Source organism: Lonchura striata, chromosome 6, assembly GCF_050655825.1.
Source record: "Lonchura striata isolate lonStrDom1 chromosome 6, ASM5065582v1, whole genome shotgun sequence".
NCBI classification, from domain to species: domain Eukaryota; kingdom Metazoa; phylum Chordata; class Aves; order Passeriformes; family Estrildidae; genus Lonchura; species Lonchura striata.
Genome location: NC_140708.1, coordinates 11,445,728 through 11,466,196, shown reverse-complemented (window position 1 = coordinate 11,466,196; position 20,469 = coordinate 11,445,728). Strand labels below are relative to the sequence as shown.

General features: G+C 41.4%; 1 protein-coding gene across 2 annotated transcripts in view; it reads right to left on the bottom strand.

Annotated features, from left to right (window-relative positions):
- RTKN2 (rhotekin 2) overlaps nt 1-20,469 on the bottom strand; it is a 197,438-nt gene that overhangs the window by 176,324 nt on the left and 645 nt on the right. For both annotated transcript variants that reach the window (XM_085583205.1, XM_085583204.1), the window contains exon 2: nt 1-20,469. This exon is cut by the window's left edge and continues 10,794 nt beyond it. The gene's annotated coding sequence lies outside the window, so the exon portion shown is untranslated.

Genomic DNA, 20,469 nt, shown 5'->3' with positions numbered 1-20,469 from the left:
GAAAGTCTGAAAGTCAGTAAATACATAGAAGTTTGAATTTTCAGGGTATTTATTTCATTTGTAGCTTTCCCAGGCTAGAGACTTCATGTCTATTATCCCTCTTGGTGTTTAAAACTCCACAGCCAAGCTAAGTCCTTATTGAGCCTACCACTTATAAGGTAAAAGGGATAACGACCAGCATATTCCCTAAACAGGGCACCCAGAGAATTCAGTTACCAAAACACATCTAGGAAGGCAAAGGGACAGGATCCTCCATGTTATTTTAACAACCTACTATCTCCCAAAATCATTGGCAATACTAATCTATTTATCTTGCAAGTAGACAAATGTACATTACTTTCCCATGCAATAACACAATGATTAAACTTGGAGCATTTCAGGCAGATCATATTTCTCAAATAAAAATCAGACCTTACTAACCCTCAAAGGAAATTCCACATAAAAACACAGCACCAAAAAGCCAGGAGCATGTAAGAATTCAGTCTGAGTTTCAGTCAAAATTCAGTGATTCCTTTAAACTGCTTCAGTTGCAAAGTTTTCAGAAGAACAGTGAGCTGTCCTTTGAGAGCTAGCCAGTAGGACCATGGTTCTCCTTTCTCTGTCACATAGTAGGGAGGCCTTTATGCCCTGCTAAATGTAAAATATTTTAGAAAAACAAAACCAGGAAACAAACTGGGATTTGGTCAAGAGTTCATGCTGGCTGAATCACTGTGGTGAGGAAACCACCAGCTCTAAAGATGGAAAGTCCAGGGCCATTCATTACCTCAAAGACAGAAAAGAAAAAAAAAAATTAAAAAGACTTTCAAGACCATTTAGCTTCCTCCAACACCTAAAACATAAAAAAGGCTACCTATCAACAGATGCCTTGATCTTTTTCCTCTTCATCTCTCTCAGAGCACAGCCAGCAATTTGATCTGCACCATAGTTTTTCATACTGGGTGCAGTGAGAATTGTTCAAATGTCACTCCCTGACTCAACATGCAGAAATGCTGTATGGTCAGCGCACTGCTTCTTCCCTCCACATCCTGCACCTATTGCCCTCTTCAGCCTTTCCCCAAGGGAAAAAAAGTCTACACACTTTACATCTTGAATATGGCCAGTTTCTAAGTAGAGATCCATTCAGACTTCTCCGGATTGACTCTAGTTATCCGAGAGGTTCCAAGGAAATATTGCCCAGAAGCAATTAAAGTCAACTGCTCTTGGACAGATAACGGGCACACTTAGGGAGGCATCACAGCCATTTTGAAAGAGGCCTGGAAAATCTTAACATGGTTAAAATGTGTATTCACAGCTGCTGATAAGATCTAGTAATGATGCCTGTGTTGTGCCGGTGCATTTCATCGCCTTTCACAAGCCAAAATCTTACCAACAAATCATTTTAGCAAAAAGGCAGCGCTGTGCTCAGTGCTTGTAGCAAGAACAGTTCTTGACAAGCTCACCATACATTTTTTTCCCCCTTGTTTCCAAAGTGCTTGCATACAGAAACACACTATACTTAGGCACTAAATACATTAGTCTTAGCCAACCATCACATTATTTGACATAATGCTGTCACTAAAGCCAAGAATCCTATCAGCTTCCAGACTCACCTGAATGCTGTGCAGCCTTTTTGTCCATGCTGGATAGGGTGACCAAGAGCTGCAGCACAAAGGGGATGAACCTCTGCTGCAGAACAAGAGAGCTGGTCCAAAGGCTAAATATTGTAACATAAGGAAATCTAGGATCAGCAGTTCTGCAACATATTTCCTTACACAGACTTATCTCCATCATTTATTCTCTCTGTGCCCCTGCTCTGTAAAATGGTACTTTTATATAACAGTCTCTGTGAGAATATGGTATGAAGTGGCACATTGACAGGGAACATGGAAATACCTCTGAATCTAACTCCACATTAGCAATCAGTCATCTTAAACACCCAAAAATGAATGATTCCAGAGAATGTTACAGTGGAAGTGACTCACAAAAGACTGAAGAATCAACACTCTCTTGAACTGAATTCAGTTTTTTGAGTGTAAGCTTTAAAGGACTCATTTATCATAGTGATTCCATTTGAAAAGCAGTCTTTGAAAATTATAAGCATCTTTCTACAGAGTAAACTGCCAGCTAGCAGCAATGTTATTTCATAGCACTGGTGTCAATGACCATGGAAGTAACTCAGCAAAGCATGTTCCAGGATGTCTTGAAAAAAAGATCTATAAAAACTGCACAAAAACCTGGGACTGTTGTGCATTAGTTTTGCACACTTAATGGAACTGGTGCTACAAAGTGCTTCTAGCCCTATCAAAATTTCACAGGCAATATGTCAGAAGGCAATCCATCCTGAAATACTAAATCACAGTAGACTTCAGATAGGCACCAACTTTACCTACAGAGGTTTGCACCTACCAATGAATCATTCTCCCTTTCTCTTTCCTGCAGGGCTTATAAGGGATGACAGCTCTTCGTGACCTCCTCTGGTGCCCTAGTCCTTTGGACTTTCACTGCTCTCCACTCCACATGCTGCCAGCACCTGTAACATGAAACAGTGCATTTGGAGTACTGCCTCTGCCCCCTCCCATTACACCAGTGTTCAAGTTTGGAGTAGCAGTGTGCCTCTGAAGCCAAAATGCCCCACTCACTGTGCAGCCCCCATGCACAGACCAGATTCCTTTCAGATGGAGCTAAGCTGGAAGAGATAACCCCGCAGCACAGAAAAAGCACAGAGGCCACACACGGTGTGCAGGCCAGGAGACCTCAGCAGAGCTGCTGCTCTCCAGGTCCACTTCTAGCTCCTACCACCATCACTTGTGCAGAAATTGCCTTGGGGTATCAGACATTCTTTCTACTCCAGGCAAACCTAACAAATCTTTTCTACTCTGTACAGACCCAAAACTTACTTTGCCCTCGTCCAACCTCCCAAAAAACTAGCTTGATGCCTGTCTTTTCAGACATTTACCCAGCCAGTACCTCCAGTGGATCATAACATTTGAACTATTATATTTTTGGACTAGTCATTAAAACTGTCATCATTTAGGTCCTTGCCCATCTGCCAGTATTCTGTCAGTCACCTCTTCCCTTTTACCTATTTCTACTCTTCCTTTTAGACTCACTTGTCCTGTTATTATGATTTTAGCTATGAATAAATCCCAAACTCATTACTAACACCAAATTACTCTGAAGTACCACAATTTTCTGTGATTTCTTAGGTTTCATGTGACTGATTTTCTATGCGAGTTCCACGAGCACAATCTGAACCTTCAAATCACCTATAGAGAAATCATGTCCTTTTCTCTCTCATTAACTGCAGCATCTCTTTGTGGGCTAACCCAGGACACACAGAACTGAATGGAAGGACCTCAGATGACTGCAAGAGGCAGTCCCTTAAATGCACTTAATGAAGTCATTCAAACAACTGATGCTATTTATGTTGAATTTCATATTTCATGACTATAGGACATTCAGAGATAACCATGTATGTTTTTAGCAAATACATTTTTCTTATTATACAATCTGAAAAAAATACTGGTTTTGTTCTAATGTAATTGTAAGAATCAAATTTATATACAAGACCTTTAGAAAACAGAGACCCACCTCTAAATGCAAAGAACAAACATTTGCATTACCTATTTATATTAAAATATGCAGAAATTTCCAAAGTATTCAGTCAACTTATAAATTTTTATAACTTCTTCAAATTGTTAACATTTTTTTAACACACAGCATTATTTCAGCTTTGTGGAAGGCTCAATAACAATCTTTCTGGTCTGGAAAAAAGGAAAGAACATTATAATAAAGAATGCAGAATAAATAAAAACAAAACAGTACAAGCCGTACATCCACGCATACAAAGACAACTTTCATGGTGAGCTATAAGCAAGTATAATAACACAATGTGCTGCATGTTGATTTCACCAGTGAAAAGAATTTCTCCAGTTATTGAAGACTTTCCTGGCAGAATTTCAGAAAAAAAAATTCTGACATTCTCCCAATCTGACTTCTGTGCAATGCAAGTCATGCACATTTTAAATACCGATGAATAATACTGCCTTTCTTCTAAGAACTGTTAACAGCTGTAGAAACTATTATAGCCTGCTTAAAATCATGTCTCTGTAGTCAATACTCTCCAGACACTTAGCAATACTAAAGCTATTCCTAGGACTAAACTAGAATTGCTATGTGAGTACAAAGTTTGATTTATGTTGAAATGAAACAACAAACATCTGATCTTTCCTTTTTTAAAACAGCCATTCACATAAACACAAGAATCAGCTGCATAACTAGAAAGTGATGTACCAAATTTACAGAAATTGGACAAAGGAAGACCACCCACACTTACCTTCAAAAAGAAAGGATTTGTGGAAGGGTGAAAGATTGCTGGTTAAGATACTTTGTACAGCAATGGCCACCCTAACATCTTCATGGTGAGGCTGTGGTATACAAGTTTTGTTTCATGAAGCTAGTTTTTCAAATTTTCTGAAATACACAAAATTATCAGCAGCCCAGTCCAATATCTTGGCAATGCTTATCACCAGCTGCTCTCAGACAGATCCCAGGCACAGTGGACTGCATAATAAAATCATCCAGATGCATTCAAGAGGAAGTCAGGATCTCTGTGTACTAACATTATTTTTTCACATCACAGAGCACAGGTGGGAACAGGAGAAATGCTCTGTTGTGGCTGCTCTGAAGTTTTTGAAATCACAATTGGAAAAGGAGATGAAACACAAGAGGAACAATTGGAAACCTCAAAAGGCGTAAGATTTCAGATTACGTTCTACAGATTCATGTATATTACTAAGATTCTAGCAAACTGCCATCAAAGTTCCTTTTCTTTTTTTTTTACACATCTTCACCTTTCAAGAAATAAAAAACCTAAGTAAATATTATCAGATTTTGAGGGTTTATGGTCTCTGACAAAGACAGAAACTAATTTGACCAGTAACAATAATAAAGTTAGGATTAAGCTAATTTCAAGTAAGTCTCTTCCTCCAGAAGAGTACCATAAATCAATCAAGAAGCCTTAAGCAGCTGCAAATTAATTCTCCAGCTTCTTCTAGATTAATTCTAAATCTTCAGCTCTTAAAGTATCTAGAAAGGTGAAAGATAAGCTAATTGTTCATCTCATTATTAGTTTTGATTCAGTCAGTAAGTTACCTTATTTATAGCATCATATTTCATCTTCTAATCAGAGCTTTCACTGCAGTTTTGTTGTATTACCAGTATGGCATAGGGACACCTCCACCTTCTCCAGTAGACATGCAAGTAGCAGAATAACCTGTGTGCCCTTCTGCTGCCCCAGGTGCCATCAAACACAGCTCTCCACACAGCCCCTGTGCTTGGCTGGGGAAAACATGACTATGGTATCAGTGCTGCTTTCCAAAATGCTATTGTTAGTTCCACCAGTAACATCTACCAGGCATGACTGGTGCAGGTGCCCAAGGATGGAAACTCACTGTCACTCCAACATGATTTGCCCACCCCTGCTCCAATGGGACTGAGCAAGACCAAGGACTCCAGAGGCAACACAAAGCTTGACATTCCAAATGCAGACCTAAGAGCAGAAATCCTGTCATCCTCTCTATTTTCAGGTCAAATTCAAGTTCTTGTGCTCAAGGTCACAGTTTGCCTTTCCAAAGTCCTATCTCAGCCTGCTCCCGATTCCTCTGCTTTTCTTCCTCCCTACTCACTCACTCTGCTTTTCTCACTCCTTTTGTCCTTGTGTGCCTCCTTTTCTCTTATGTGCTCTGAGCCTTATCCCATGCTGCTCTCTGGGCTAAGATTGCCCCCCCGGGAAGGCTCTGGATGTCCTATCTCAATAAATTTGGGATAACACTCAAATTCAATGGGAGTAAAGATGACCCATATCATTGGGGCTCTCTTGCCAAGCATCCCCTGTCCTTCCTCTTGCCTCATCCTGTCTTTATTTATCATCTGTAACTCTTTCTTTCTTCTCCTTAGCTGTTGGCCTACACTTCATATTTGCCAATTTTGCTATACTCAGACTGAGAGTTCCTACAGGCAGAGCACCAAGTTGTTAGATTTTCTCTTACTTTGCCTATAAAATGGTGTCTGTTCAATGTTTTCCCATAACAATGGAAAGAGATGATCAATTTACAACACCAAGGGAAGGAAAAAGTGTGCACACAAGTGGGAAGAGGACACACTATTTTCTTAAATTGTAATAGGCAACTAAGGAACTACTTTTTTTCTAAATCACTGATCATATACAAGGCAAAACAGCATTGTTTAGAAAAAAGCATAAGAAAGGCACCAAGGTTACTAGAAACTATCCTTTGGTCTGGGAATTTCAGCTGGGCTCTGGCTCTTAACTCAGCACAGTTACAAGGTAATTCTGCAAGTACAATCCTCTAGGGACTGCAAATGAAAATAAAAGTCATGTTCGAATCAACTGATTTTAAGGTCACGTATTTGAAATCAAGGCAACAGGGAACCAAAATGCCTTGCAAAACTTACAAAATAAACAGAAATCATGCAACCAGAAAATTCTCACAGCTATAACACCAACCTGGATCTACTAAACTCAGTGGTCAGTAGTTCCACTGAATATACTATGAAAAATTAGGCTGTAAGTTAGGAGATCAGATAATTTGTAACGGGAGGCTAAAAGTGGACCATATGGAAAATTAAGTGGCTTGGAATGCAGACAAGCTTAGAGGGGGTGAAGCAATGGCTGTTTTGAGAATCCCTATTGCGCACTGCTATAGAGTGCTAATAACATGTCAAATGCACTAACGGCTGCAACACAGGCAGAAGGAGTCAAATGACCTTACATAACGATATAAAAAAGTGATTTCATCCATCACAAAAAAGAAATTTAACAGAAAAATCTCTAGCACGTAGGCATAAGTGTGAAAACAGATCTTCCCAGCAATGGATCAGGAAAATCTGATCTTTGGCACTATTTCCAGAATGACAAAACTTTTAGACAGGTTACCTCTTTACCTGTCTGTGGGTAGCAAAGCCACTGATAACTGAAAAACTCTTAGGCAACCTTCTGTGCTGTTTCTAATTGCAATAATTGTACATTGACTGCTCAGAACTGAATGGTGCCTGGTATCATTATTCCAAAACATGTAACTACCCATCCAGATATTTACACTGCATGTCTCCTACTGCAGAGACTACAAATACGAGCACACAGGGGCAAACAATACTATTAACACTTCCTGCTTTGGCTGGTACTGCTGTGTTAGGGCAGTCCACGGGCAGGTGCTGTCGTTTCTGACAAGCCTGTTGGATAACAGCGACAGGAATCTGTCAGATACAACCCACACACAGGATGTGTCCCGCACAGCGTGCTGACCTCCTCCAAAGAAGTTTCATTTTAGAATTCTACGGAACACGTTACAAATACCAGCTGGCAATGTGCGACGTATCAGAGAGAAAAAGAAAGGCACAAGGGGCAGTACAAATAGCAAGGAAACACCCTCCGAGGGCAGCAGTGGGCTGCAGCACGCTCTGTGCTTGCTTGGAGAAACAGGCGGGATGTGTGTGACAGAGGGACGCCCGGCCCGGCAAACCAGGAAATGCGCAAAGGCACTTCGGTGCTTCTCGTGCAATTCTCTGACTCTGCAGTTGCCAGAAAATTAGCACTGTCTTAAAGACAATTCAAGAAGCTTCAGGTTTGGCCAAGAATAAACCTAGTAATAAAAACAATAATAGAGAATAAGTGCCCTTACCTTCACAGGATCATATTCACACCACAAGCAACTCCTTTTTCCTCAGGAAAAGGCCCTTGCCAGTGCACAAGATACCAAAGGTCTTGCACATTTGCCTCACTACAGTCTCACAGCCTTCTTCTGCCATCTCTTCTTCCCAGGACAACACAATTCTGAGGGACCTACTTACTCCAGATTTCCACCTTCTTTACATCACCTGAGGTGCAAAGCTGATGGAGATGAACAATCAGTCACACCACCTAGGCAGACAATAAAATATCAGAGGCGCTCCACGAGTAGAAGAGCCTTTGCACACCCAGCCACGACAGCTCAGAAGCTCAGAGGGCTTCTAATCCCATGCAGAGATCTAGAGGAGAGCTTCAAACCTTAATTAGCAGACCACTCACCTGAGCCTGTGAGACAAGTATGAGTCCCCTGTCTCCCACCTTGTTGCAATCATGCTTCCCACTACTGGAGTGGGATTCACTGGATAGGTGCAATACCTTGAGTTACACAAACATCTTTGGGAGAGCATTTCAGCAGCATGCTGAGAACTTGGGTTCAGTATGGTATGCAACAAATAATGGCAGTATTGTCTTTTTAACAAAAGGTTAAAAAAAAAGTCCCTGACATGATTTTGCTTTTGAAAATGGTATTAAGAGCAGTGCAGAAACTATTACCAAAGAAGAGATTCGTGAACACCAACAAAATAATTCACCAGTCCCTCATCTCCACAAGAATGGCAGAAGAGATGCATTGTTTCACAGGACAGTGAAGTGCTGTATTTTCCAAAATAAAAGTATTAAATGTGCGAGGGTGTATGACAAATGAGAGGAGGAAAATTGTCTGGGCAGTGACAATCAGGCTTGTAAACACTACTGAACATTTACAATCTAATCTAATCTAAGACGAGAGTATATTGTACAAATCATACCACAGTCCAACCAGATTCTTTTCTATCTGATCCATCACTTCTTGCTTAATCCCTCCAGCCAAAACCAGTTAAATCCTTTCCTGCTCCTTGTTTAGCAGCCATATAGTGAGTGTGTTCTCACATTCTCTTACCTCAGTCCCACACTCTCTGACCCACATCTCTGCATCTCAGAACAGACACTCAGTCTTGCCAGGCATTTATACACTTAGCAGTACACCTGCTCCTACCCTTTGCCATGCCCAGCATCATTACCCAGGTGCTCCAGTGCTTCTTATGTCAAAAGGCACAGGACTGCTGCACAGCAGGTGGCCCAGGGAACCCCAAAGCTCTCCAAACCCCTGTGTTACACAGATTCTCACCTTATGGTTCACACTAAGGAGAGGCTGGATATACATATGAGGCTGCTAGGGAGGCAGAGAGTTTTAGGTTTCAGTATGTATGCTACATGTCTTCAAGGATGACACACTGGGTAACAAGTTTTTTAGTTCTTAGAACTGTACCTCATGTTGGACATGCTCTGTGCAGTTGAGCAGAGCAGTATTAGCTTGTCAGCACCTCAAAGCCCTAAGCATGCTGCACTCTGCCATGTCTTTTAATTAATGATCTGCTCCTTGCACAGCAAGCAGCAGGAGGCTTGCAGCTACATAACTACCAAACTGACAATGACAAACTGACATCACCCAGATTAAGAGGATTTTCTTTCTTTTAATCTTATTCCTTCTCCTCAGCCTGCTCTATGTTCCAAGGGGTCAAAGTACTATCCCTCCAGTTCAGTTAACAGTGATGCTTCTCCCTCACCTACAACTCTTCTCTCAAAAACCTACACTTAAATCACCCAACATCAGCAGCCCCAAGCATTGGAAAGACAATAAAACTTGTGTTGCTTTCCTCTCCAGCCTGCTGCCCACCTCAGCCAGAGACAAGGGACACTTTGAATCCAGGGAATTGCCACAGAAGGGAATGGCAAATTTTTGACTCGCTGATTTTCTCCAAAATTCCTTTAACTCTCTGCAGGAAGACTGGCGGGTCTGTTGCTATGCAGATCGGGTGGCCCACAGCATGCCAGAGGCTGCTGTCAAATCAAGGCTTTAGGAGCAATCACAGAGCAGCAGGCACATCCAAACAGCACTGGATAAGTCATCTGCAAGGAAGAGCAAGTCCCATGCCATGTAACATGAAAGCAAGTTATAAGTATTTATTCTGCTGTCACTCCTAAACTCCTGGGGCCTGGGACTTTTTTATGCAACTCATATCCTCCAATCCAGTAACCTCAGTTCCCAGGAGACTGGTGCTGTAGGACACACAGCTGAGAACTGAGAAGCTCTGGGATTTCTGATGTATCCAGCCACACTCCGAGCCAGCCAGAGTGATGCAGGACTCCTCATGCAATCCATTTGCTTCCCTGGGTTCACCTAGAAAAGCAAACCACCAGCCCTTCAGCTCAGCCCCCAGCTACATGAAGCAGCAGAGTGGAAGGAGAGCTGCTCTCTTTATTCCAGCAGTGCCCACAGGCTCTGGTGTGCTGACCAACAGTTCCTGCCCCACAGAGCTGCATCCAAAATAACAAACAGCCAAAGGGAGGAGACACACACCAACGGGAAACTTGACTGAGTGATTTTTTCTGTGTGGTGGAGAATAAGTGACTATATTCTTGATACAGTTGTGGGCAAGACCTCAGGGGTCTTGAAAAACAAAATGAAAATGCCACTTGCTTTAGACAAACATATAAAGCACTGGGCCTGATTTTCCACTGGTGACCCTTACATAACATCCACATAACCCAAACAATTTCCACATTTACTCCTCATTCAATTAAAAAAAAAGATAATCTAGTTTTGTGTTTGGTTTGGAGAAAAAGCTACTGCTTTTGGCATGCAGAATCATAAGTAACCTGTTAGCAAGCATTTTAGAGAACATCTCCATTTGGTGAACATATTCCCTGAAGTTATTTCTATGATCTAAGTGAGCAGCAAATGCTGTACTCATCTCTTTCAAAATTATCCACTATCATCAGTTAATGAGTCCTGTATTACAAATTCCATCCTAAAAGCTTCCTTGTTGTGCATGCACAGCACTTCACTAAAGTCATGGAGACATTCCCCAGACAGAGCAGACTGAAATAGATCAGACACCCATTCTGTAACAAATACCTGGAAAAGTGAATGTTTCCTTTCTTCTGTGTACTATAAAACCTCATGTACCACAGGAACAGAAGCTTAAAGGCCACACAATACTTTCACTTCGTGTGTGCATCTTCCACTGATGTCAGCTGGAATGAGTGTGAGCATCTGATTCTCAGCCAGTGTAACTTCTGCCAGGAACTATTTTCAAACATACCCCATCAGCTCTGGGCTCACACTTGTAGCCCAATAAAATTTCACATCTCTCCACACCATCAACACTTGTACTTAAAAGTGGCAATATTTAGCTTGTGCAAGTAAAACTTATTTTATCAAATACTGGAGGCTCTTTGAAAGCTGAAAGAATTAGAGATCTTGGCTCCAGGAAAAACATTCTCTACTCTCCAGAGTTTAAAATGGGATGGCCACATTTCTAAGCATAAGGACAGCTGATAACTTATGGTGAGATTACCACAGCTTAAGAATTTAACAAAATGAAGATGGCTTAAGCCATCTTCACCACATGACATACATAAAGAGCAGAGCTCCTGGAGTCCAGCTGGTTCCTGAAGCACAGCTGAAGAGTGACAGAGTGTTAAGCTACAGCATCATGGCTGATTCTAATTGTCTCATACTCTAAGAGCTAAACTATCCTTGTTCCAAGGCATGGGTCAAAATACTGCAAGAAATGCAGGTCATGAAGTAGAAGAAAGGTTATTTTGAACTTCTTAGATTTCTCACAAAGTTTTTAGTTTCTGCAGACAGATTTAACCAATTCCATCATTTTGGTTACATCAGAACATCTTTATATCAGAACAACCGACTTTCTGTTATCGTGCCCCCTTTTTTTTAATTCTAGTTATATGCCATTCTCTTGAACTCAAATAGCTCAGATTCACACAAAAAGATTGAGATGAGATAATGGAAACAAAAGATAATGAATCAACTGGTTTTGTACACAAAATAAGCATCTGTAATTACAAAGCAGTCAACACTCTGGCTTGAGTTACAGTACACACTGGCCCCTTGGGATTCCAGGACTTAAAATCACCTTTGCTCTCTCTGTCACAGGTCAAGTATAGCTCAGCCAAACCAGGAGATTTGTGCCAAACAGTTTGTATTTCCAACAATTAAATACTGAATTCTTCTTTTAGGAGTAATTCAGAATTTACGCTTACACAATTATTTGCATACACAGCCACTTTATTTCAGTCTCCAATACAAAAAGCCATTAACAAGTGGCCAGATTCTGCTCTCATTTTTCCCAGTGCAAAACCACGTCATTTTCATTAATATCAGTGGAGCCAGAGTTTCATACCATACAAGGAGAACAGCTCACTTCACCAGTTGAGTGGTGTGCCTGTGGCACAGGTGACCTGAAGGTTTCTGTTCTGTGGCATAGGTTACCAGTTCTGCTCACTGTCCTTCTAACACTTCTGCAGCCTCACCATATCCCCCATAGCCTTAATTTTAAATGGACTTTGTTTCACTGACAGAGCATGTTACTTATTCCCCTTAATTCGCTGGATTGACCAGAAGCACACTAGATGAGTACCACTGAACAAAAGGCAAACTTGTTTCTACAGTATATTTACACATAATAAAATGAACCAATCAAGCAAACAAACTGTACACAATGTTCCCTATTATGAACTGAAACCAGAAGAAATCTCCTCAGTACTTCCTGTACTTATAAAACCATGCTTACGTCCTATGTAACCCAGGGCTTGCATCAATTACTTGGTCCCCAAAGCTTTGAGCCAAGTTTTCTCCACAGTATTTACTCATGGAACCCAAAGGAGTCAACAGATAACTGGTCTCCAACACTGTTTCTTCAGTGTCCTCCACACTGAGGGCAAATTTTGCTCATTCTTCCTGACTGACAGATCACTCTGGTTTAACTGCCTGGACCCCCTTTGCTATCCATGTCACAGCCATGGGAACACTCCTGGTACAACACCTGGCCAACGAGGGACGGGCAGCTGGGTGCCAGTGGGCACCAGGGCAAGTGCACTGAGAAAGAAGCATGTTGCTGACAGTCAGTCAATTACAACGAGCACAAGAGCATGCACAGCCAGCCTGAGAGAACAGAAATCTTAATTGCACTGCTCTGCATGCCCACAACAGCTGGGTTAGGAGTCACTGCTCTGCTCTTCTACAGACACAGTGTTTAGAAGTGCGTAACCATTGCTTTGCGCTTCTACTTTCTTCTGGTAATGTAATAAAGCAATTCCCAGTTATAAGAAATGTGAGCACTTGTGACCATGATGAAGTTAATGAAGGTACAACCATGATGAGGTTAATGACGGGCTGTGACTGAACAAGCTCTTGCTCCTCCCATCAGGCAGTCTGACCTCAGACCAGAGGTACACACCACCCCATGCAGCACCATCCCACAGGATTATGTGCCCTGCAGACACAGTTTTCTGCCACCTTCTGTGACCACACAGCCTGAGAGGCAAACTCCCTCAAATACTTCCCTTTGCATAAAGGGAGAAGTAACTTATTTCACAAACACAAGGCACACTGAATCGCCCCAGCTTGACTACTGATCCCTGCCAAATACATAGTGCTAGTTTCAAGGAGCTCCTCCTGACACCCTTCAACTGAATAATTTAATTGAAGGGAAAAACTTGACATGTCACAGCACAGTATCTCTGATGCTAATTCATATGTCTTTTTTTTCCCTATTAGAATACATGGAAGCAGAAGGTTGTCACATTTTTCAAGAAAAAAATGCTAATAAGTGGGTTTTAACTCTCTGGTAAGCCTGGAAAACAAGGCAAGGGGCTAGCCATCTCCTCTGTGCAAAATCCCCCAGTGACTCAACCAGAGCATACCTACATGAAGAAGGAACCAAGAAGCAAATCAGATAATTGTGTTCCAGGTGTGTACAGCCAGGTTCATAAACAAGGAATATAGTCACTGTGTTTGAAATGGAGTATTAGCATTTCAATAAAACAGCAGTATGAGACAATGCATTCAACATTTTAATTCCCAGGTAAAGCTAGGGTAAAAGCACAGCAAGTTTACAAAACAGCTCTTAACTGCTTGGAAAGGACATCAGTCACGCTGCTTGGACAACCTTACTTGCACCTTCTTCTATAGGTGACTGGATGAGTGACTGGATACTGTAATATAGTATTTGCCTAAAGTGTAAATCTAGTAACAGCTTCAGAGCCTTCAACCTCGAATCCTCACATGCTGACACAGCATATATGGGTTACACATACGTTCTCTTTAGTATTATGCATACACCAACAAATATAGATGCAGATAACCTTGATAAATCGAGTACTCATCTGATTTGTTTTTAATGTTCTCCCAAATATTTGTTACTGTTGACTGCAATCCTTTCCAAAGGGAGTAACACCAGTACAAGTCCAAAAGGTTACATGAATGAGGACCTCACTCCCCCTGCACACCAGGAAGAATTTACACTGTGAAATAAGGACAAACTTTTAGCATAACTCAAATGTCACACAGGCCTACAGCCTACTACAGGAACACAGCAGAAGAGATCAGAGACTTTGTTAGCTGAAAAGAAAGCAAAGTGTTCAAACTTACACAATTGTTTTGTGGCCTTAAAAATGTGTTGGCATCCTCATACAGTGTTGTAAATTTAAGTACATACATAAAGATACAAATACAGTTACAACACTGTCATGAGTTCCATGCAAATAGTTCTATATGAGCCATGTCAATTCCTGTGTGCAAGGCTATCTGCAGGATCAGGACTGTAACCTATGTACAGAAATGCTGGTAAAATGTGTTTATGTAATATGTAAATAGATAAAGAAAAGTACATTCACACCAACTACCGAGGAAAGAAAACTAATCATTTTTCTACTGCTAAAAGTACTGAATCACTTACCATCTGGTTTGTGAGGGGGAAAATCTCAGTCCAATTCAGCTATGAAGAAAATCCTGTCTAAAAAAAGTAATCACATGCTAGATCCCCCTAAGTTTAATTTCCAATCATTTTAACACAGAGACATGGAGAATTTTGTTTTCCTGAAGATTAAAAAAAACCCCAAACCAACAGTAAGGATGTGTGGCTTGTTAGGCCCTGATCCTTCTATGAGAAATAGTGGAAGCTAGTTTTCAGGAAAAAATCTAGTTTCTGCATCTGTTTCTGCTGGAATTCATTCTAATTTTCCAAGAAAAATCTACCACACTTCTGTTACCATGCTGTGAAATGCAAAAGTAAAATAAAGATATTTAGTATCTGAACTAACATGCCATTATACCTTGACGACTTTGTAGGTTTTTCCTCAATCATCCTAAGTTCTACATATGCAGAAGTGGCATGTTACTGACAGGTATATTATTCCACCCTAAAAAGGGCTTGTGGTCACATAAATACTCTGAGCATTAAACCACAACCAGCAAAGGTTTATGGCTCTGACAAAGATTTGTCATTTCCAAACTTGTGACTTGTCACTGTGTCCTCAAACACACCACTATTATCTTAATTTTTAAAGAAATTAAAATTTGTATATCATAATTTCAATCCACTCTTCAAAACCCAGCCTACACATTGCACTGATCTTCCAAAGGGTTTTGTATGTCCCCTTTAACAGCTGTTCATCTGCAGCTGTATGTCATGGAATCAAACTTCCCTGTTCCCTCCTTGCCTCGTTCCGTGCACCACACCAACTCACCTCTTGATGCTGCTTCTCTGGAACATCCTCCTGACCTCAATCACTGCCATTTTACCCACGCTAGCATCTCTTCCTTCTCTTTTTCCTTGATATTTTTCTCTACTAATTGACAATGATTTCTACTTGATGTTCTTTGATTTGGAAGTAGTCAGACACTGGTTGTTCTCTCAAAGAGAGATCAGTGCTATGCATGGGTAGCTGTAGCAGTTCTGCAGGTCTTGGCCTTTTCCTTCTGCTTCCCTCAGTCCACTTCACTTGCTTCAACACTTGAATAAAATTTCCTTCCTCCCCACAGAGGCATGGAGTCTAACACAGACCATTCTCCTATAGGACAGAGAATGATTTTATTGGATTTACGAATGAACCGAGACGTTACTGAAAGAAATTTCCATCCCACTAAATACCTTACCCACTAAGTTTTATCATTAACCTCTTTTGCTGCTGAATACTAAGTCTTTCCATGAAAAAAATATATATATTATTTATTTAAAATTGAAAAATATTATTTGGCTGTTCTTTCCTTCTTAAATTTGTCATTGTTGATTAGCCCTATATAGATCTCCACTGGCATAAGCTTGATCCCAAGTCATTAAGAAATTACGTAGTTCTCTCTCTTGCTGAAAGATTATTCTTAAAATAATGTGTTACATGTATAACCAAAGACAATTAAGTTGCTATGGCTTGACCTGCTGACAACCATACCCAGTCCTCACTCGTGATTGTGAGAAAGAAAGACTTAGCATCAAGATACTCTGTGCTGAAGCATTTTTGGCAGTGAGGGAAGGCTATGAGTGAGCAAGTGTGACTCAGTGGCACAGCAGTAACTCTTTAAGCTACTGAAACAGATTACTTTAGACCTTGCTAGCAAGGCTGTTCCAGAGTTGGTGTGTGACCACTACTTAGCATAGCACAAGCAGTGGCAGTCCCACAGCTCGCACCCTCTGGGGTCCCAGAGTTAGTGACCAACCTACTGCTACCTACTGCCAATTCTCGGGCTCTGAGAGAGTGGAATCACACCCTAGCTAGGACAAAAGTGCTCTTTTACTGCACCTATCACACAGCAGGTAAAAGTAAATATGGCACTGAGGTCAGTGATAATGAGTGAGCAGACATGCACAGACACACAGGGCTTTCCCTGCAAGGGAGCAGCTTCCCTCCTCACACCCAGGGTCGGCCCTACACAGACAGCAAGTTCAGAAGGAGTTTGGCCATGGCTAACTCACAGCACCCACCACCACAGGCTAACCTGGGCAGCACCAGAGACACCAGCACAGAGCTGATTTGCAGCAGTGGAAAGCACAAAGTCAATAGAGCTGAACTCAGATGATCAGAATAAGGCTCATTATTCCTGCAAATTCATGCACAGGGAGTTGCATGCCACACAGCCTTTCCTACTCTGAGTCACTCCAACTCGTGCTCTAGGCTGTTCCGTTGCAAACTGTCAATAAAACCCATTAATGATGTGCTTTACATAGAAACAGTGCATTTAACTGAGGAGCTACAACACATGAAGAGTCAGCAGGGGGTGAATTATGTGGTTCACAGAACCATAGAATGGCCTGGGTAGAGACTGACCTTAAAGATCATCTACATCTAGTTCTAACTCCCCTGCCATGGGCAGAGACACCTTGCACTACACGAGGATGTTCAAAGCCCAGTTCAGCCTGGCCTTGAACACCACCAGGGATGGGGCAGCTACTCAGGGCAACCTCCCAGGGCAACCTGTGCAGTGCCTCAACACACCCACAGTAAGCATGTTTTTCATAATACCTACTCTAAATCTGCTCTCTTTCAAACTGAATCCATTACCCCTTGTCCTCTCACTACATGCCTCAGTGAAAAGTCCATCTCCATCCTCTTGTAAGCCTCTCTTCAGGTACTGGAAGGCCACAATTAGGTCATCCCTAAGCCATCCATTGTCCAGGCTGAACAAACCCAATTCTCACAGCCTTTCCTTGCAGGAGAGTTGCTCTGTCCCTCTAATCATCTTGGCCTCCTCTGGACTCTCTCCAGCAGTAAATGGAATGCAGGATGCATCTCAGTAAAGAAGTGGTAAAGGTGGGTGGAAGCCTTAATGTTGCATAGATCTGCTTGATGTTTGGTATATATATGAACTTAATTCCCCTTTTGATTTCAGTGCAGTTATATCTAGCACTCCCCTGTGTTTCTACTGATATATAAATTCTCTGATGAATAATTGATAACCAACTTTCTTTTATGTAAGCCTTTACTGGAGAGCCAGCAAATATTACAGACATGTTGTTTGTCTTCTCTCTTTTTAGTCCTGTTCTCATCTGAGTCACGTTTGGCTAGCATTCCTATCTAGCTCCTCAATTAGTGGCAGCTATTAAAACCAAACAACAAAACAAAACACACCTTTAAAGATCCAGTGGCAGGAATATTGCAAAAAATATGCTCTTTGACAGAGATTCTTGGGTTTTGTCCTATGTACTGCCTGTCCAAACTCTGACTCTTTAAATCATTCTGGCGTTGTGACACAACATTTAGCAACAGGTAACCACTGACTTTCTACACGAGGAGCTGACATTTTCATCCACTACAGATGGTTTTATCCAGTGGTTATAGGGACTTCTAACTTCTCAAAAGAAATTGGGAGGATATGGGGAGCAACCCCTAAAAGAAAGCAAGAATTAACCAGGGCTTTTCACAAACTTGAAGGGAGCTGTAATATGTAATAGCAAAAAAAAGAAGCAAGAAATTGTTCACAGTTTGGAGTCCAGGTAGGAAGGGGAGGAGACTGAAAATAGTGGGGTTGGGCAGGAGAAAAAAGCTGTGACACTTCTCATTCTCTTTCAGTGTGTGGAGAAACAAAACAATCACAGGAGGAGGCCAAAACCATAACCCAAACCTGACCTCCCACTCACTGGCTTTATCACAAAACATCCGAGCTGAACTTTGGTCATTGCATGACCAACACAATTTAGTCCCAAAGCCGAGCCAAGCAACTACACCATGATTGTTCTTCTCATATATGTTCAATATAGTAGAGGCCAGCTAAGAATATGGCCTTTCAGAAGGAAAAACATGTCAATTTAACTGCCAGTTAGCTGGACAGTTTGCTTTTCTGTTGAGGTTGGTTTGTGGGTTTATTTGAATATTACTGCACTGAAAAAATGTGGGTGTGATATAGGCTTTAACTGGAATATTAATATATTTTTGTCTGTATCCGTTAGAAATGGCAACCAATACAGCAGTTAAAAACATTGGTGCTTATAAGGCAATCAATTACACAAATATAAACCTCATCACTAGTTTAATAAGACACCAGGACTGTCCATGTAAAGATGTTCTTAAATTCTTAATAAACATCCTTGAATTCTTAATAAACATCCTTGAACTTATGATTCATGGTTTACAGAGTAATAAGTGGTGAAAGGGTCAAGTAACTCACCTAATACCACTCGGCAAGGCAAGAGCAAGCTGAATTCAGACTCAGGGTCCTGCTTTTCCATGATGATCTTTCCTTCAACTGCAAGTTACTCCAAGCGCACAATGTACAACAAATACCAAGCATTTGTTTCCACAACAGATCTGATTTTTGTGCTGCATAGAAAAAGAACCAGTGTGTCCAAAAGGGAGTATACTAGCCCCCACTTGCAAGCAAAGTGCAATCATTGGGGCAGGACACAAATAGGTGGCCAATAAAGAATCTATCATTACCACTGATAATGGTACTGCCAAAAATTCCAGTGCACATCTTCATAATTAAATTGACTGCCCCTGTGAAGGGGGCTGAATAGAAGAGCACACTGGACATGAAGCTTCTGCTTCTGACAAAATGCCAGCTGCCACCAATGCAACAGTAATGAGAGCATCCTCAGCAGTTCATTCCCATGCAGGAAGGCTCACAGACCTTTAAAGACTCTCCCTCTCCACTTGGGATAATGCCCCCTCATCCTAAGCATCCTGCCACACAGACCTGTTCCTGCCAGGTGCAGAAATACACACCCGATCTTCACCCTGTGCTCCCAACACTGGCACGGGCAGACTTAACAAATCACTTAGCACTTAACAAACAGCTGAAGATTGCAGTTCTTTGTAGCTTCAGGTGGAACTTGAAAGCAGCAAGTCAAATGAACATCCTTCTCTGTGGAGAGAGATGCAACTATGCCATGACCTGAATTTGCATTCTGTGCACCAAATTTATTTACAGAGGGCAGGAAATAGTTTTGGGAAAAAATATCCAAGACACATCTTTGTCTACAGCATCAGTACTTCATCCTCTACTGGGCCATCACATGTCACAACACTTGTATTTCTGATTGATGTAGAGTATTTATCATTCACGTGAGGGTGGTGAGACACTTCAACTGGTTGCCCAGAGATCCTGTGGATGCCCCCCCATCCCTGGCAGTGTTCAAAGCCAGGTTTAAGGGGGTCCTGAGCAACCTGATCTAGCAGGTGGCATCCTTGCCCATGGCACTATGTTCCAAGAATCAGATGATTTTGAAGGTCCCTTCCAACACAAACCATTCTGTGATAAGGTGTAAGAACATTTTAACGCCATGTGTATCTTACTTAAGCTTAATGCATATCTTACAACTAGAGTTTGCCTTTAATCAAGAAAATTCATTGGTTTACCCGGTTTTAAAATGCAATTTTAAACCTGGCAGGCTGCAGCCCCTGGAGTCGTATTTGATTATGTAATATCATTCAGCTGTTTCTCAGAACCTAGACCTACCATGGTACTTAAATGCTGTACATCCATGCAAGTAATTGAACTCAAGGTGGAATGAGTCTGTATATTTCTGTGACCAGAGCCTAACCTTGTTTAAAAAATCTCAGCACTAACAGGTTAACCTCTGACTTCAAATGAAAGGATTTTTAGATATGATCTGCTACATACAGCCATGCCAATTAGAAAGAAGGCAATAGGACTGCTGCCACAAATACATAAATTAAATAAAAACCTGGCAGAAAAAATGCATGACCCTTTTTGTACATTAGCCCGAAACAACCACATGCAGGCTCCACCAGGCTGGAGCTGAGCCAAAAGATTATCCATCCTTTCTGTTACACATGGATTCTCTGAGGATCGGCATCTGGAACTCTGTGTGCACGTCGGTGTTCAC